We start from the raw sequence: 20,611 nt of genomic DNA, 5'->3' as shown, positions 1-20,611 counted from the left end.
GTGAAACCGCGCGGCGTCAGCTACTGAACAATAATCCCTAGGTTTAAAGGAGAGGTTAGGCCTTAATCCACCACGCTGGCCCGATGCGGATTAGCAGATTTCACACACGTAGAGAATTAAGAAAATTCTCAGGTATGTATGTTTCCTCACGATTTTTTCTTTACAGTTTAATACACATGATATTTAATACTTAAAATGTGACGTGATAGCTCAGTGGATATGACCTCTGCCTTCGATTCAGACGTAGGTTGGAATCCGGTCCGGAGCATGCTCTTCCAACTTTTCAGTTAGACCAGTGATTCCCAAAGTGGTCTATATCGACCCCTAGGGGTCTATGTCAGCGAAAAAAAATTTGGGGCTCCATTAAATGAAAATGGTTTCCACGATAGTGGATCATAACACATACACTGATAGTACCTATTTTTTACATCATGTTATCTTATAACATCAAAACACATACATTATTTTAAAAGTAACTATGAAGTAAAAAAAATATTATATATGTTTATAGAATTGTGTAAGTTGTAGGATACAGAAAATCAATATCAAATAAGTAGGGGGAAAAACATGGCAAGGGCAACATTTGGGAAACTCTGAGTTAGACCATAATAGTCGAGAAGATCGAACGGAAATTTTAATTGTCACATTTAAAAGCCACGGTACATCGTCAATGTTAAACATGTTATCAGATAGTCTCACATTTCAGCTCACATGTGGTCATAGGTTTCAGCCGCTCACATACGGTACGGTGTTTAACTGAACAAATTCACGAAGTCTGGCAAGTGCGTTGATGACACTCCCATGATATGCGGGCGACGGGGGGAAAGCCTGTGCGTGTGTGAATTCGTGCGTGCGGGGAAGTGAGATGCATCAGTCGCGGGATTTTCATTCATCGCTACACGCCCCCCGGCCTGCGCGGACCATCGGGAGTGCCACTAACGAAGTTGCCAAGCTATAGCTTATGTAGTAATTGATATTAAATAAAACCATAAAAGTAACTTGCTGCTTTATTATCAAATTCAATCTATGGTGTTTAATGAAAAAAAAATAATTATTGCACTTAAGTAAAACTTTCTTCTACAAAACAAATTAATCCAAATCCATAAAAAAATTATCATAAAAATCGAATTACACTATATTGGTTAATTAATCCATAATGTTTAGCAAAAATTCTGATCATTATTAAAATTTTAATTACAGTAGCATTTAAAAAACTGATACATAAAAAACTAAATATTGGGATTTTTTCAAAACTATTCAAATTAGTTTTAGCTACCTAAATTAGGTAGTGATATCTACCATGTGCGTTTTACCCATTAATTACGGGACACCTGTATATTAAATATCTCCGAATTCTCACGGGCACAGACTTTACGCAGGTATTGAAAAATTTGTTTATTAAAATCCTTAACATTTAAAAAACAAATTTTTCAATTTAAAATAGAAATAAACAATTCTGTTTGTATTTACATTTTAAATGGAAAACACGAAAATATTGTATTCAATTTCGTCAAACCATTATGTAAACTGGTCGTCTTCAATAACTTTCAAGCGGGGTACGCTTGAAAATTGTATACGGAATATATTGTGTACACATCAAATTCGTGTGGGCGATGTGAACAATGAAGGTCATCGTACGTACTAAATTACGAATCGAATAGCTGCTTGTTAGCTAATATTTGAGATGCCCTACTTACGGTACACAATTGGTTAAGCATTTATGTAATGTTGACTCCATACAATCAGATGGGTATCTAACTTAGAATCAATCATCAGTCTCAATATCTCACTGCCAAGCTCGAGTCTCCTCTCAGAATGAGAGGGCGATAGTCCACCACGCTGGCCCAATGCGGATTGGCAGACTTCATGTCGTTCGTCGTTATCAACCCATATACGGCTCACTGCTGAGCTCGAGTCTCCTCTCAGAATGATAGGCGTTAGGCCGATAGTCCACCACGCTGGCCCAATGCAGATTGGCAGACTTCACACTCGCAGAGAATTAAGAACATTCTCTGGTATGCAGGTTTCCTCGCGATGTTTTTTCTTCACCGTTTGAGACACGTGATATTTAATTTCTTAAAATGCACACAACTGAAAAGTCATATCCACTGGGCTATCACGGCTCAAAGTACATCATCATCTTCAATAGATCGAGCGATTCTTGGGGAAGGTTTACGTATGTTGAATGTTTGTATGCATTGAATAGGCCACGAAACTACTATCCTGCTAACTATCCCCGTATGCTGTAAGCTATATTATATTTTCAAAAAAATTAGGTATCCTATTAAAACTCCAATAATGTAATCCAAGATGTAAAAAAATACCTATAATATTGTTTACATCGCGAATGCTGCAAAATCTATTGATAATAGAATAAAATAATGTATAACAACTTTGTAGAGCATCATTTTTAACAAAAAATATTGCGACAGTAAGATGTAATGTTATGTAATATAAGTGTTCTTTTATTTAAAAAAAATAATGGAAATGCCGCCGTTAGAAAATGCTCATTATTTACGGTAGGGGGTAGGCGTAGGATGAGGGTAGATTCTCTAATCTATGGAAGTACTTATACATAAGTCAAAGCGAAGCTTGATCGGATCCGCTAAATTCAATCGTTCAATCACAGTAGCCGGTTTGTCTGGTATTGAGCCATCCGTCTAAATACTGGTCTAGACGCCCTTCGAACGGATATCAGTGTAAAGGAGAGCATAGAAATTATGTATGTATGTTAGTGCAAGCTATCATCCCCTTTTTACCTCCATCATAAATACATTTAAAACCATAGTAAATGTACCTGTTACCTCCAACATAAATTGAAAAATAACATGGGTATAGACTTTGACTTTCATATAAAAAAAAAGTCAACTCCTTTTCCACCCAACCAACAAGTGAATTTTTAAAATTATTAACACACGAATTTTTACGAATACAATTTTCGAGCCCTTTCAACTTTTTTGGGGTAAAATTTTGAACCTCTAAATCGTTTCAGCGGCTTAGTCGACGCTCGTCGTGAAGCATTTATAATAAAGGTATACTAGTATGTAATATTGAGTACGAATACATCAATTTAATATGTTAAACGAATATGGCTTTTTTAGATGACTGTGAAAACGTTGAATATAATATTCATAGACCATATGACACCAACAATTACAGTACAATCACGTGACTATAAAAACCAATCAATATTGGGAACAAATTAAAATGACGTCCTCTTTTTGATCACGCTACGTACATCTTTATTACAAGCCACCTTTCCTTAACGGAACAATGTATTCGCGCATTGCAAAAGATCGTTAAAGACAATGGTAGACAATTCTGAGGAAAAACGTGATAAGAGGAAAAGGTGCAAACGGTTTGATTATATAAAATTCTTTCGGAAATACCAGCAATAAATAAAGAAGGCCCTGACAGTTTTGTCTCTGATACGTTTGTTGAATAGATGGATTGATCGGTCGTAATTCTACGGAAAAGGATTCGCGCAATATATTCAGCTTAGTTTAGTATTTGTACTTCACCGATTTAACAGATTTATAAGATTTTTAAAACGGATTCAACATTTGAAATGACGTTTTTTAGGATTTAAGGACTTGAAAACATCACAACTTTGCGTTTGGCGTTTGGGTCACTAGGAATTTATTTTTACCTACTACTATTTACTAACTATTTATTGATCGTTTCAAAGAGAGAGAGGTTGTCTAGTCTAGACAAAATCTCTCTCTCTTTAAAAGGATCAGTCGTGTTCGTCAGTCAGTCCGTCACAGTTTGCTCCGAATCTACTAGTTACTACTATTTAGTTGAGGTAAATATCAACTCCTAGTGACTCAAATTTGTGCCCAAACGCCAAACGCAACGTTGTGATGTTTTCATGTCCCCCTTATACTGATTTTTTCTTAGTAATGGGTGGGGTCACTTAGGTGGGCAAGATGGTAAATTAAAAAAGTATTTTCGGACTACATCGTGTCCTTCAAATGAAAGGGCTGTGGAGATTTTTATATATAGAAAAATATTTTATATAATACTAGCGAACGCCCGCGACTTCGTCCGCGTGGAATTCAGTTTTCACATATCCCGCGGGAACCGTGGATTTTTCCGGGATGAAAAGTAGCCTATGTGTTAATCCAGAGCAAAATATATTTCCATTTCAAATTTCAGCCAAATCGCTTCAGTAGCCGCAGCGTAAAAGAGGAACAAACATACTTACACACTTACAAACATTCGCCTTTATTATATTAGTGTGATTAGGATTAGGATTACGATATGGAAAGCTTTATTATCCGCGATAATAAAACTTTCCATATATAAAATATTTTTTAATATCGGTTAAGTGGTTTAGGCGTGAAAGCGTAACAAACAAACGAACTTGCAAATCCACATTTTTTATTAGAAGTATTAATTAATACAATTGAGCGTACTAGTACAATTGAAGGCATTACGCATCAAATGATGACGAAATATTTTAGGGTATATAATCTTCTTCGGCGAGGACAACTTTGTCACGACTTGTTACTAAAATAATAAAGCAAGTTACGCAAAAAAGCATCTATTTGTGTCTACCGTTTTTAATTTGACTGGATATGGACATGGATATTTTATGTGTTACATGAAGTTGTTATACGACGGATCTTATGACTTTATGAGAAGCACGTTATAGCTTGGCAAGTTCGTTGATGACTCCCATGATATGCGGGCGACGAGGGGAAAGGACTGCACAGGTATGAAGTGGTGCGAGCGGGGCATCACTAACCCCCCCAAGCGCGGATATTTGACGATATACCATTCTGTGGACGGAACGCTGGGAGGTGGATATAGCATTGACCAAAAGCGAGATAATTTCACTGGTATTTTAAATGACACAACTTTTCAAAGAAGCATGATTTGAAACGAAACATACGTAAATTTGTGACTCAATCGGAAAGTATTAAAATGTTAGTCCGTCGTGCTCCGTGCGCTCTATCTGCCTATTATTCTTTAATCTATGGTATTAACATAAAAGTTTCAAAGAAGCGTAATTTCAATTTGAAACAAGAGTCGAAAGCGCTCATCTGACTCAATCGGAAAATTTATACAAGTTTAATACCGAAATACATTAATGAAATTGTAAAATATGAATACCTTCAGGTTCAAAGTCAAAGTCAAAATTCATTTATTTCAAATAGGCTTACTTTACAAGCTCTTTCGAAACGTCAGGTCATAATATTAAACTTAAGATAATGGTGATAATAATCATTCGAAAACTTAAAATTAAAGTTACGAGGGTTCCAAACCCGCCGTGCTCAAACAACAAACTCAGCCAAGGCTCGGAATGCCCACCGCAGCCTACGTGAATGCATCTGAGCTAGGAAACCATGCTATAAACGTGTAGATGCAGGTGGTTGCTGACTCAGTGGTCAGAGAGGTCAAGGCCCCGACCACTCGCTAACGGCAACCACACACATGCACAGAATACCTGCGCGCCAACACTGTGAACGAGCAGTGGCAATGTCACATGAATAATGTGATAGTTCCATGTGTAACATGGCTATTTATGTCTATTTTGACATGTTTTACCACATTATTGAATACATACAATAGTAGAATTATACGATGAGCTGAAATGGTCCATTGTTTGTAACTATGCACTATACGTAAAATTTGTACAAAATGGAAAATTCCTTTTATTCAACACATGTTCGTAATGAGTCTTCGAAGTAAGCAGTGTTGTTTTGCACCTATGAAGTACACGGCACTGTTCTATTTATGTGACTAATTAGTAAGTAAGTGTTATATAATTAGGTACATAAATAGTCATCCTCATATACTTGACGTTTATGTGAGGATGACGAGTTCACCATTATGTTATGATAGTATATATATATATATATAAAGTAAAATTAGGCACCATATTTTATAATGCCTAACTAGGTATGTCCCTTAGCGAAGGTTTAGTTTATCCCGATTTACCTAGGTACGTATACGAACTTTTTGAGCTCAAAATTTTTTCACAGGTGATAGGTATGTACCAAAATTTACTTAAAATATCTTTATCGTAAAATATTCTTAAGTCAATCTTATTAAGGATTTATAGACGCTTAATAAGCAGTGATTAATAACCACAAATACACTTTCGCTTTTATTAAATAGTGCAAATGTGGATTAACAAGTCCGACGCGTAACAAGAGTCAAACGTGTTTTGTAGTCGAACGACTTCAAGTCCCAATACAATTATGTATCGATACGTACGCGTAGCATCACAATTCGTATTGAATTAATCAATACGAAGCATTTTATCACATTACCGCGCCGGGGAATTACCCTAAGTGCAAAATTCTGCTTCGACCTTAACATGAGTAATAAATAATTGCTGGCATATCCTGCATATGAAAATAATGGGTCTGACGATAAATAATTTCACGGTACAGACGTGAGCCGCTAAACAATTGAAGATTAAAATTAGTATAATTAATTCTCTCTAGAATCTAGACAAAATTATCTATCACACTAATATTATAAAGGCGAAAATTTGTGTGTACGTTTGATCCTCCTTTAAGCTGCAGCTACTGAAGCGATTTGGTTGTATTTGGAATGGTACTTTTCATCCCGGAAAAATCCATGGTTCCCGCGGGATTTGTGAAAAACTGATTTCCACGCGGACGAAGTCGCGGCCGTCCGCTAGTACGTACTAATACTAAAAAGCTGAGTTGGTTTGTGTGGTTGAACACGCTAATCTCAGGAAATACTGGTTCGAATTGAAAAATTGTTTTTCTGTGAAGGCTTTATAACATCATGCTACGAGTTACGACCAATATGAGCGGAGTATCAATGAAAAATGTGGCAAAAACGGGGAAATTATTCCTTTTGACAACCTTGCGCTGCGTCCTTTTAAAAGTTTAAAAAAGTCCGCGATATCATATTTATGCTTAACTTTTAAGTTTGACTCACTGTAGATTTTTATGGTACCTAATCAATTTCTACTAAAATTAAAGATTATTTGCGTTGATGTTCAACTTTTATTCACGTCAAGGGTTTACATTACTGTTATAAGTTCCTCGATTACAGGTGGTATTATCATCATTATCAGCTGATGGGCGTCCACTGCTAGACGTAGGCCTCTTGCATGGACTTCCAAACAAAACAGTCTCGAGCTGCCAGCGTCCACCGGCTCCCTGCAACCCGCTTGATGTTTTCGGTCCACCTAGTGGGGGGTCGTGGTATTAACATTCATTATTTATGTTACTGTAGAGGGGAGGTATCAGTTTTTGGTATTTGACGACTTGAGCTCAATTGTTAGGCAGCATACACACCGTCACGCTGCCAGTCGCATTAGTAATTGTGTGCAATAATGTTTTGTGTTGTAATTATTGTTTATCATAAATTGTTTAGTGTGGGCATGGAGAACATATCGGGCAGGGAAGGTGAGTGTTGATGCATTATAAAGGAATCGACCCCTTAAACCTACTTCCAAGGTCACAAGTCCTGGGACCTGCTCGAGGCGTTTACTCTGCCACAAAATAATCACTGTTACGTCACATTACACACGCGGATATCCGCTAAACAGTAGATTAATCTAAATATCTACACGACCGAAGAAGAAAATAACTTTCTATAGTACAAAAAAATACCTACAGCCTTTTCTACATTGGGCTATCCAAGTAGATATACAACGTAGGTGAAAAGTATTAAGTTCCCTCGATGGCCACCTCGTGACCGACTTAGCCACTCGAGCAAATACTTTTCAGGGCTGAAATGCTGACTCCACATTTTTTATACAAGGCGAATGTGTCTCTTCTATATTCTAGATCTATTAATAGAGGTTTTTGATCTGATTTCAAAGGCTCTGATCTGTATTAGTGACGAGCCAATAGAACTAGGTCACTGGTTAGGTCTACATTTATACCTTACTGGTGTTTGAATTAGTCTATAGCTAATTCTTGTGAGGCTGGTCTTTTGAACGGTTGTTTTAACAATTTATATTATTTTTATAATAGGGGAGCCGAAGAGGGGATATTTGCAGTTACTCGAGCGCGGCAGATGAACATAAGGTAGTATACCTTGCACGTTGAGTACCTCCACAAAGTATGAACCCTTGGGTGGGTGCGTTTAGGGCAACCAAAAAAAAACTAATTTCAGAAATACTCAACCAGCACGTCAGATTAAGATAAGGTAGATGAGTTGATAGATAAAAGGTGTCCATTTCGAAAATCTGACGATTTGAGCGTAACGTAAAGGAATGGGAGAGTTCCAAAGTTACAAAATAAAACTCTTAGATATATATATTCCTGTTATCGAGCCACGATTGCGGTTAATTTTTTACTTATTTTCAATGAAAGTATCTCTTGAATAATCGCTCATGTTTTCTGATGATTTCAGTAAACCAAAGTATTTTTTCCCCACCGCTGAAAGCGAAAATTATAATTTGTATCATCTAATCTACCAAATCTAATCGATCCCAATGACGCTGTAGTAACTGCAAATTTAGCATCCCGGACTCCCCTACTATTATAGCAGTCGCCTCGCCGCCGCGTTCCCGTGAGAAAACGGAGATAAAATATAGTCCATGTGCACTCGTTGGTGCTAGCTTTCTAATGATCTAGGAAAATATTTAGTTGACTTTAGATTAACTTAAAAACAATTAGAACAATATTTAAAATCGATGGAATAGTTTTTAGGTAAATTCGTAACAAAAAAAAATTAAAAATCAAATCTTACCTCTATTATAATATTGGTTTAAATTACTAAACATTTTTTTTTAATTACAATGTGATGCGGTGATGGTGGATTCAATTCTTTGGACTTGCGAAATATAATTTTGTGCCAAAGCGATTTGCCGGAAATATCTCAACTGATTTGCTTAATAACGACAATTTTACAATATCGTCAAAACCTTGACTATAACTAGATTTTAAACACCACAGACCTATTAAATTAAACCTAGTAAAAAAGTACCTATTAAATAAAAAAAAATACTACTTTTTGAAGTAGTTAAATCTTTACTGACTTTAAAATAGCCTTGACATTAAAAAAATATACAAATTTTATTTATTCGTGTATCGATAAATATCGATAATTATTATTATATTTTATTTGCTTATCGATAATTATGTTGTTATTTTAGTGTTAAAGTTGACATTTAAAATAAACGATTTTGTTTCTCTCTCGAATGATCTTTATTAGCGGACGCCCGAAATTTCGTTATTCAGTTTTTCATAAGCCCCGTAGAAACCTTGGATTTTTCCAGGATAAAAAGTAACCTATATGTTGCTCCAGAACCTCTTCTATATACCAGTGAAAATCCCGTTCAAATCGGTTCAGGCGTTCATGTGATTAGCCCGGATAAACAGACAGAGAGACAAAAATTTTAAAATTGACTGTGTTTTACTATCCTACAAATAACTATATAGACAGACACTTCAATTTTATTTATATGTATGCGATGATATTTTATACCAGAGATAGGCCACTAGCATATCAAAACTGAGGCGTACAAATGTGCATAAATGTCTTAATTTCATTTAGTCCCTTATTAAAAAACGAAAGTTATTTAAACACATAATACATTTATTGTCTACATTGCCGAGCTGTGTGTATAGGAAGTGTAAAAACTATAATATACTCGTATATACGAGTACATAAATATATAATGTAAGTAAACACAAAATTGTGCATTTGTGCACTCAGTGGAATCTCTAAATTCAAATCACTTTTCGCGGTTATTTTGTAGGCACAAAACATATCTATCTATAATAATAATTATAAGCCTTTTTATTCCAGTATCCTCAATTTTTACATTTTACATTGTGCTAGTGATTTATTTTTTTACAAATTTATTTAATATCTAGTGTTAGTTAATAGTAGTGTTTAACTTAAATCTAAATTATTTAGGATATGGACCCCATTTTGGGTATAGGCCTCCCCCAACCTTTCACTGAAAGCCTATTTAATCCAGTATCGTCAATTTTTACATTTTACATTGTGCTAGTGATTTATTTTTTTACAAATTTACTTAATATCTTGTGTTAATGTTAATGTTTAACTTAAATCTAAATTATATAGGATATGGACCCCATTTTGGGTATAGGCCTCTACCAATCTTTTCCACCTTTCCCTGTCCTTGCCTTGGTTAATAGCTCAAGCGGTGGGGAGAAATTGGATCTTGGATTGGTATTCCCATCGCTGCTTTTGAAAGTAACATAACTATACTTTAAAATAATCATTGTATGTATGCACCTACTATTGATTTACATGAACATACAAGGAAAATGTAACTCATACCTATCTGTTTTAAGAATCAGTACCTAATTTTTTACTACGTTTCCAGCTAGTCAACGGCACCAGATCTATGAGCTAGTTTTTGCTCGTGCACTTCCAATTACAACTATCCGCCGCCTAATACACACTGCGATACATGACATTGCCACTGCAGAGGTAGACGACCATCCACTACGTCAGCCAGTTCAACTCCAAACAGGTTTGAACAAACTGCGACGCAAAACGAGCTGGTTACACGTATTGCTAACTAACTGAATGTAAACTTATAATAAAACTGTAGCAGGTCCAATTCTGTACATTATAGATATTTTAAAAAATTTTGTTGGGTGACATTATATATTCGATACTGAAGCCAAAAATATTTTTTTTTTCGATTTTTTGTATGTCTGTCCATAGGTACTTATAATAAAACTGTAGCAGGTCTAATTCTGTTCATTGAAAATATTTTGAAATTTTTTGTTGCATTGCATCTTTTTTTGAATTTTTGTCTCTCTATCTGTCTGTTCATGTTTTTTTGTTATTCAGGCATCACGCTGAAACTACTGAATGATTTCAAATGAAACTTGGCACGGTTTAAGACCATAATACGGAGAAGGTTATAGGATACTTTTTATTGCGAAAATAAAATAAGAAGGGGGTTGAAATGGAAAGTCCTTAATTTTGAGGGTTACAGGTTTAAAAATTTGTTCATAAATCATAAAAAAATACTAAATATAATGTGATTCAAAATTTTTAAAAATTAAACTGTAAAGTGGTGAAATAAGGCTTGAAAATTTACATTGATTTCCACGCGAAGTCGCTGGCGTCCGCTAGTTGTAAATATGACCACGTTATTTATACACTTTTTAGACTTCAATCTATCGTGAGTGTTTACCATTTTACTGAAATAGAAAAACGGCTTTAAATCACGTGATTATGTCGGTCCATGTTTCAAAATGGGGTCGTCAAATATAAACTTATTTATAAAAAAATATTTTAATGATTAATGCAGTAATTATTTAGAGTTTTCAACAGTTATTGTCCTCATATTTTGCATGTACAACTAAGTGCAGCGCCTGCACTATCTATACTTCTATTAATATATAAAGCTGAAGAGTTTGTTTGTTTGTTTGAACGCGCTAATCTCAGGAACTACTGAACTGATTTGAAAAATTCTTTAAGTGTTAGATAGCCCATTTATCGAGGAAAGTTAAAGGCTATATATTATTCCCGTATTCCTACGGGAACGAGAACCACGCAGGTGAAACCGCGCGGCGTCAGCTAGTAGTTTATATTTGAATTTTTCGCCGTGCTGTGAAAAATACATTGAATGACGAAAATACATTCATATAAATATTTCAATCTACGTAAACTCGACTGGGTTATACTTATATCAGTGAAAGGTTTCGCTTCGTTTCGAAACCGGTCTATCTCTAAATATTATCAAATAATCATAATAAAGGACTCAAGAGAAAAGAGTACTGCAGGCATATTCACTGTTTTGGTCTTTAATATGAACCTATGAAAAAAAAACATAAAATCAATTGACAAAATGTCATTTACCAGTAAGCAACTGATGACATTTTACATATCATCTCAGTTTCGTATATGTCAACTAGCATACGTCAAATATGGTGAATTAGATGACATTGCCCAGTTGACATTGTAACTATTGTTTACAATGGGTTTCACGGAATACGGAAAATTCGGTTTTTATTGTCGTTATCAACCCATTTTCGGCTCACTGCTGAGCTCGAGTCTCCTCTCAGAAAGAGAGGGGTTAGGCCAATAGTCCACCACGCTGGCCCAATGCGGTTTGGCAGACTTTACACACGCAGAGAATTAAGAAAATTCTCTGGTATGCAGGTTTCCTCACGATGTTTTCCTTCACCGTTTGAGACACGTGATATTTAATTTCTTAAATTGCACACAACTGAAAAGTTTAAGGCATGCCCCGGACCGGATTCGAACCCGCACCCTCCGGAATCGGAGGCAGGGGTCATATCCACTGGGCTATAACGGCTATGGTTTTTATTGATTTCATGTTAATTATATTAGGTAGCTAACAATACGTCATAGTTAGTGAATTGGCCGGCTGATTACGTGTTTCGACCATTAAAACTGACACCATTTCCAACATGCTAACAAATGTTTATGTAAGGTAAAAATAGTAACTTGCAGAATGCAGATACGAGTTTTGGTTTCAGAGCGTAATGACGTGAGAATAGTTCATTAAATTTTTTTAACAAACTAGCAAAAGCACTGCGACTTCACCCCCGTATGGAAATACGAAGAAAAAATATAGCCTGCGACACTCACAAATAACGTGACTTGGTTTTTTTTTATTCTTTACAAGTTAGCCCTTGACTACAATATCACCTGATGGTAATTGATGATGTAATCTAAGATGGAAGCGGACTAATTTTTTAGGAGGAGGATGAAAATCCACACTCCTTTCGGTTTCTACGCGACATCGTAATTCGTACCGAAACGCAAAATCGCTTGGCGGTACGTCTTTGTCGGTAGGGTGGTGACTAGCCACGGCCGAAGCCTCCTACCAGCTAGACCTGGACCAATTAAGAAAACTTCAATCGTCCGGGGATCGAACCCAGGACCTCCGTCATTAAATCCACTGCGCCACGGAGGCCGTCAAAAAATAATTGGAATACATAATTCCGTCAAATAAAAAATAAATATTGTTATTATATTTTTATTGTTATAAAAAAATTTTGTTATTTCTGAGACATAAATTGAAAAAAAAACATTACATAAAATGTATCGAACTGTTTGTAGATTTATGTTCTATTAATAATACTGAACCACGAAAAAAAATATCGGTACTAAAGTCCGAATCACCCTGTATAGGTACTTTGATATTGGAGAAAGAATTTCCAAAATCAAAGTAAAGTACCTATATAAGTGCTGTATGTGTGTGAATGGTTGGAAAAGCCGTTGGAAATTCCATAAAATCAGTCAGCAAACCCTAACTTGTTAGGGCCATTTGTATAATAATATCGTTTGCAAATAAATCTTCGATGTATTACATCCCTAGACTTCTACTAAAACACTACGTTACAATACTAATACTATGTTAAATCTCTAAAACTCCATGAAAGTTTCAGCAACTCTTCCAAAAACATGTCGAACTGATATTTAAAGCTCCCCACCATCTATTTCTATTTGAAGCTATACTATTCTGAGGATGTTCAATAAAAATATCCAAAGCAAGTAGTATATTTTGTCTTGTATTATTTATTTCGTCTTGTTTTTCGTGGTAACGTATTGAAACTCGTTTTAGAGAAATTCCTATTAGAATTATTATTTCTTGTTTTAAATTGGTATACTGATGTCCATAATGTCTTTATCAGCAAATCATTTGATTTCATACATTTTCATAAATATAGCCCAGGCTTACAAAACTGTTTATGACCTCTGAACAAACTATGTATATACTCGTATGTGACATTCATGGTGAGTTGAACAAATTTGAAAGTAGCTAACCATGGCCACAACCATATTATAATATCGGCCGAAGTCTGGAATATGTCTTGAAAGAAGAAAGGTTCCTTGTTCACTAGGTTCAAAATTTGTCTGACTCGCCATAAATATCACAGACAAACATTGAGTACTAAAACATATGGTCATGAATACATTGTAAAAGCCTGATCCCAAGGACTAAGTATCTAATAGGGGGTGTGTAAAACATAAGTGATCCGCCATATCTAGAGTTTCGGCTGTAGTTCTACGTAAGCATTTTCATTCAGATGAAAATATTTTAAAATACAGTAAAAGATTTGACCCACATTAACAAGTCAAATAAAAGCTTGTATCAAACAAAGGAAAGAAAACTCCAGACACATCTTCAACATCTAGAGCCAGACAGAAAACTAACGTGACAAAAGAAACGTAAAACAGAAAACCACTAGCGGTTATAGCACTTGATGTGACGACATGCTCTTAGCCCTCATTCGCACGAGAGTTTTTTTAACGGACATTAAAAAAGCGTTCAAATTTAATATGAAGTCAAATGAAGGTCTATTTCCAACGCCCAAAATTGAAAATGCAACACTGCTCAAAAAAGGGACGTATTTTAAAAACAAAGTTTAAAAACGTGTGAAACGTTTTCTGCATATCGTCTCCAACGAGTAAAAAAATTTTTTGCAAGTTTGGGTGTACTCTTCTATAACAAGATCCCCAAGACTGTGGTGGACCTCCCAATGTATAGCTTTAAGCAATGTGTTAAAAACATACTTGGTCGAAGTTACTACACCATGGATGAGTTCCTTAATTATAAAGATGCTCGGAGGACGTTGGATCAGCTTCCACCTTCACACAGGAAGTAAAACTATGAGAAATTGTAATGTTGTCTCAATTATAATATTGTAAAAAAGCAACTGTCGAGTTTCATGCCGGTTTCTTCTCAGCAGAACCTGCCTTCCTAACCGGTGGTAGAGTCTTTACAAATAGTCAACTGACGTATCAAACGTGCTTGTAAACTGAGGCTACTTGAAATAAATTAATTTTGAATATACTTGGGAATGCATTTGTTGTATTTGAACGCCTTTTTAACGTCCGTTAAAAAAACTCTCGTGCGGAAGAAGGCTTAAGCCGCGTTTTTACCATTTGTACGGATATAGTTTCGGTAAAAAAAATCAATTTGTTCTTGTCTATTAAGAGCCTGTCATAGCCAGACTTTCGTGACTAATGTTCCTAGAATTTTTCAGCAGAAGCGAATCTACCACCGTATCAGCCGTTTCATTGATATGAGGCCCCCGGACTTCAGGGGCCCCTAACGTGTAAAAAAAATTTTTGAAATGCACGGATTAAAGAAGCGTTTGGTTTTAGCGTTTTCTGTTCTGTGGTAAAATGTAATTCACAATCTCACTATTGCCATCAAATTTGCCTTAGTTGAATCAGTTTCCACCAGTGCTAAGCTATGTGCACCAATGAATGTGATTGGTGGATAACATACGCATACATAGCAACGTAGCATAGCACATCTCTGGTGGAAAAAGCACCCTTAGTTAGGTATGCCACGCACGTCACGAAATTCCAGTATCTACCTAAATATTTCATACAAAAATCTCTTAAATAACATCTCTTCAATGCTTGCGACAAATTTTCTTTATTAAGGTCCATGATACATATTATTTACCAATGACTTTGGAACTTTCTTCCTCATTTGCTAGACAAACAAAGACTACTCGTAATATAAATTGACAAAGAGTATTGCTCATTTGTTTCCAATCTCGACTGTTCTAGCTAACCTTGTAACGCTCACAGTCACAGACCTTAAACTTCATCTATATTTTATTATTATTCGAATATTTTAAGAGTTACTTAATATTAATGTTAATCGTTCTACTTTGGCCAGAGCTTTGCTGTATAATTAAAAAAAAACGTGTATTATTTATTCTAATTTCAAACTAAACGAATGGCGTGTTTTATTTAACCCATATTCACGAGAAACCGGATTTTAAAACACGTACCTACTATTTTTATAACCAAAACGCGTGAAAACAAATAAATCATTACCAATTTCACCAGTTTCTTGTTTCTGTTTACCCACTAGATGATCTCTATTTCCCAACTCCCATAGTAAATAACTTCTAATAGCGCAAGCACATATATTGTTTAGTGGTATATATTTAAAATATCCTATGTGATAAGACGCAAAAATGCCGCTAAAAGACACCTAAGATACTAAGGCCCAAAACACGTTTTTGTTATTTTTTGTCTGTCTGACAGTCCGTCTATTTTATTACCGGGCATCACGCTGAAACTACTGAATGAATTCAAATGAAACTTGGCTCGATTTGATGCCATAATACGAAGATGGGTAATGGGATACTTTTTGTCGCGAAAACCAAATCAAAAAGAGGACAACTAGGGGTAGGAAGTTTGTATGGAAATTCCTTCAGTTTTCAAGGTACATATTTTGTAAATGTAAAATTAGTAGACTATTTATTATACTTCAAAAAAACTTGCAAAAATATAAATAGAAGGGTGTGAAATAAGGTTGGTGAAGTAGGGAAATTGAAAGTTTACATCGATTTTCACACGGACGAAGTTTCGAGTGAACGCTAGTATGTGATAAAACTCAGGAGGAACCATATCAATATTATACATATAAGATAATTATTAATTATCAATATTAAAATAATATAAGATAGAACGAAAGCTATCTCATGGGCTTGATCCCCGGCTAGGTCGATTGAGGTTTTGCTTAATTTGTCCAGGTCTAGCTGGTGGGAGGCTTCGGCCGTGGCTAATTACGTCCGTGGGTAGTACCACCCTACCGGCAAAACGTACCGCCAAGCGTTTTGGCGTTCCGGGACGATGTCTTGTAGAAACCGAAAGGGGTGTGGATTTTCATACTTCTCATAACAAGTTAGCCCGCTTCCGTCTAAGATTACATCATCATTTACCATCAGGTGAGATTGTAGTCTTTGTAGTAGTCTTAGTAGCCCTTGGGCTAACTTGTAAATAATAAAATTCGATTGAGAGGTCCGTCGGCGTCGAGTCGTTTTTGTCAAAGGGGTTCATTGTGATTGTAGTGTTTTTCCGCCCGCATGGTTCTAATTAAATTCAATTTAAAAAGCTAATTAATATGCATCGGAAAGTGATCCAGTTAAACTAATAATAAATTAATTAATTATTATGAAAACCCAATAGTAAACTTAAGCGTATTCATAAATGTAATGAAAAAATATTTTTTGTTTAATTAATCGATCTCATATCGAAGGCTTTACGCACGGTCATTATTATTTAAATAAGTATACCATTGCTTGTTATGCAAATGGAATCGGTGATAAAGCTAATTAATGAATACCTACTTTATGCATTGTACCTAAATATTTTATACTTTTCGGGACTACTTATTGTGATTTTTGAAAATCGTCGAGTAAGGTTGAAAATCTTTAGCATCAAATAGGTATTTTATTGTCAAAAATACGTAGACACAGAAATATATGTACCTACTTATATGTTTTACATACTACTATGATTTTTTTATTTTATTTCAGAATTTTAATAGTAATTGCACTACATATTATTAAATAGGTGTTTTGCTGCATTTTTATATAACCACACTGTAAAATTTAATATCTACCAACATTACTTAATATTTTATCAGTGACCAGGATTTCACCCGCGTAGTTTCCGTTCCCGTGAGAATATGAGGGTAAAATTTAACCTATGACACTCACAAAGGTATATAATCTATACTAATACTAGCGGACGCCCGCGACTTAGTCCGCCCTTAGACCTCCTTAATCCGGCCCTGTCGCAAAATTTTTAACGGATATTTACTAATGCTACCTCCCTGGCAAATTTCATCTTTGTACGTCAAGGGGTTTTCGAGATTTCGTAATGAATGAGACCTTTTGCATTTATATATTAAGATTATAAAGAGGAAAAAATTGATTATTTGTTAGTATGCATTGAATAGGCTCTGAAACTACTGAACCGATTTGAAAAATTCTTTCACGATTGGGAAGCTACACTATCCCCGAGTGCTATAGGCCATATTTTATCCCCGTATTCCTACGGGGTCGGGAAACACGCAGGAGAAACCGCGCGGCGTCTTCTAGTAATTAAATAAACTTACACATTCACAATAGTATTGCATAGCAGCTTAAAGAAAATACAAGATTCCAATAAGAATAGCCTTGAATTATAAGAACAAGATGAAAGATGCAATGAAGTGTGACTTGTTATCAGACTCACTTGGACTATTGTTTGTAGCTATTATGAGAACTTGAGAAAAACATTCATTTTTTTTAACATCATACAATATATTTGTATGCATGTATATAGTACTCTTGTAATTTATTTAATAGAAGCAGGCGTTACATTGTGGAAGTTCATGAATTTTATGAACAATGAAAATCTATTTATTTTGCTATTCTCGACTTCGCAAATGTAACATTCTGGAGTCAAAAAAGTCAAAAGAGGATACCCAGAAATATCAAGGAAGAACAAAAACTCAATATTTTACAGCTCATTCGAGGACTGGACTAATCTATATTGGCAGACTTCACACAGAGAATTAAGAAAATTCTCAGTTATTCAGGTTTCCCTACAACGTTTTTTAATATAAGCCTACACCCTCAGAATCAAAGGCAGAGGTCATAATATCTACTGGACTATCAAGGCTCTCAAATAGAAAATTTATAAAGGTTTATTATGTACAAATGTAATTGACCATTTAAGATCCTAACAAATGCAGCAGATGAGCTATTGCGATGAGCTGCACCAATGAAGGTAGTAGGACTGTGTCTTATTATAGGATTAGTTACACTCCTAGACAATACATTGAGTACAGTCCTCTGTGCTGAGCGTGCCTAGAGAAAAATAAGACACCAATATATCATGTTATGGTTAAAAGTAGTGTTTTTAAACCAGGTTGCAGGGTTGCAGGCAGCTTGAAGCTATTTGTTTGGGAGTCCATGCAAGACGTCTATGTCCAGCAGTAGACGTCCATCAGCTGTTAATGATGAAAAGTAGTGAGTCAGAGAAACACATAACATTGGTTCCTAAGCAACACACCATAGGCAATATATATAAAACAGTCAACTATTGGAAAAGTTACATCCAACAGAAGGAAAAAAGAAAGAATATTGTAAATGCAAATGATGATTTCTTATACTCTCAAGATTATCCTAAATTATCAAGATACACTGCTATGCTTGTGGAAATAGGATAAAAAATGGTGGTGCTTCATCACCACACATTATTTGTGTCTATACTCGCTCATCAGTACTGAATGCCAAAATAAATGTATCTTGATGCCATTTCTAATTCCATATCCAATAATTATATACTCAGACGCACAATTATCTGCCCACTTTAATATAATGCGGGTAAAGTAAAGTGGGTGGATAATTGTGCCCTGTATAATTCCATAATATTAATTTCTAATCCTATATTGGTATATGTCATTGTTTCTAATCCCATCAATAATTTTTCAATTTAAATAATATTATCATTAAATATTAATTAAGAATATAGAAACAATGTAGGGTACCTTTGATTCAGAAAATAATACTTTTTTATTACAATAAAAAAATGACATGCAAACAACAGACGAAACTAAATATATTATAACAAAAATTATAACTAATTCAAACAATACTTTTATAACATAGATGAATTACTCATGTGCATGGTTTCTATTTTTTTGATTCCTGTGTGAATATGGGGATAAAATATAGCCTATGACACTAATAAATAATTCTGTGGCTTTCTTGTGGTAAAAGAATTTCCAAAATTGGTTCTGTAGATCCAGAGATACCCCCTACAATAACAAACTCATTGCCTCTTTATAATATTAGTAAAGATTCAAATCACATTAAAAAAATATATACCTATTATAGGTATATGTATTAAATGTTTGTTCAAATTACAGTGAATATAGAATTATATAAACAAACTGAACACAAAGCATGACTATTATATCAATAACAGCCATAAGCATGAATACTATTATAATAACTATGGTCTATGATCAATAAACTACTGTTCTAAAAATATAATTTAGATTAAACTTACTACCTAAGCGTAAAAGTTAAAGGAATGCCAGCTTTTGAACACCGTAAACTATTTGTTTTCATGTATGAATATAATTTAGACATGAACTTAAAGCTCAAAATCATTCATTTAGAATGTCGAGAATTTCTACATATTGAAAGGGCAGATACAGTTTGAGTTATATTTATATGTAATTTAAATAATAGTATAAAAGTAATTAACTTACCATTATTTCGTAAGGAAGCAGCAATCAGTGCATGGGGCCAGGCAGGACGTGAGTTTAGTCAGACAGTAATATTCAACAATACACTAGGTGTTGATAATTGAATAGGGATGATTTCCTAGTTCTACATTCCTCTGGTTAGGAATGTATGCTGTAGCTGCAAATCACGTTTCATTTAATGATCACAGAATCACGAACGCGAAGCAAGTCCATCGAACAAATCGACCTCTCTCGCTGACTATTTTGCGATTTATGACATTGACAAGTGCGCCCGAGCTTTTGGCCTTCGACATGACAGTGGACATTGACGTTTGTCGTCAGCTGCGTTCAATTTTTGCTTTCATTTCGTCGATCACGTATAAAACTTTTTGAAGTTTTAATTTTTTTAAAGTTTAATTGGGATGGGTCTCAATTTAATTAAACCTTTAAAAAAACTTTTAGCAGAATATTGCAATAGATGTCGATATATATTAATCTTATCAGTTTTCTTTAATCGAGAACCTTTACTCCGACAGTCTTCGTTAAGCTCATTTATACATAGAAGAGACGGCCGACGGGGGTCGGGGACACATGTCGCACAAATATGCAGTAAAATAAAACACTAAGCACACTGCACTGCACATAAAT

General features: G+C 35.0%; 1 protein-coding gene across 1 annotated transcript in view; it reads right to left on the bottom strand.

Moving 5' to 3' along the window:
* Positions 1-20,245, bottom strand: part of LOC112054943 (beta-1,3-galactosyltransferase 5) — a 32,913-nt gene extending 12,668 nt beyond the window's left edge. Inside the window, exon 1 of the mRNA XM_024094896.2 lies at positions 19,988-20,245. The gene's annotated coding sequence lies outside the window, so the exon portion shown is untranslated. The remainder of the gene's footprint in view (positions 1-19,987) is intronic.
* Between the last annotated feature and the right edge of the window lie 366 nt (positions 20,246-20,611).

Source organism: Bicyclus anynana, chromosome 2 (assembly GCF_947172395.1).
Source record: "Bicyclus anynana chromosome 2, ilBicAnyn1.1, whole genome shotgun sequence".
Classification (NCBI taxonomy): domain Eukaryota; kingdom Metazoa; phylum Arthropoda; class Insecta; order Lepidoptera; family Nymphalidae; genus Bicyclus; species Bicyclus anynana.
Note: the sequence above shows the minus strand (reverse complement) of the source record. Positions and strands in the feature narration are given on the sequence as shown.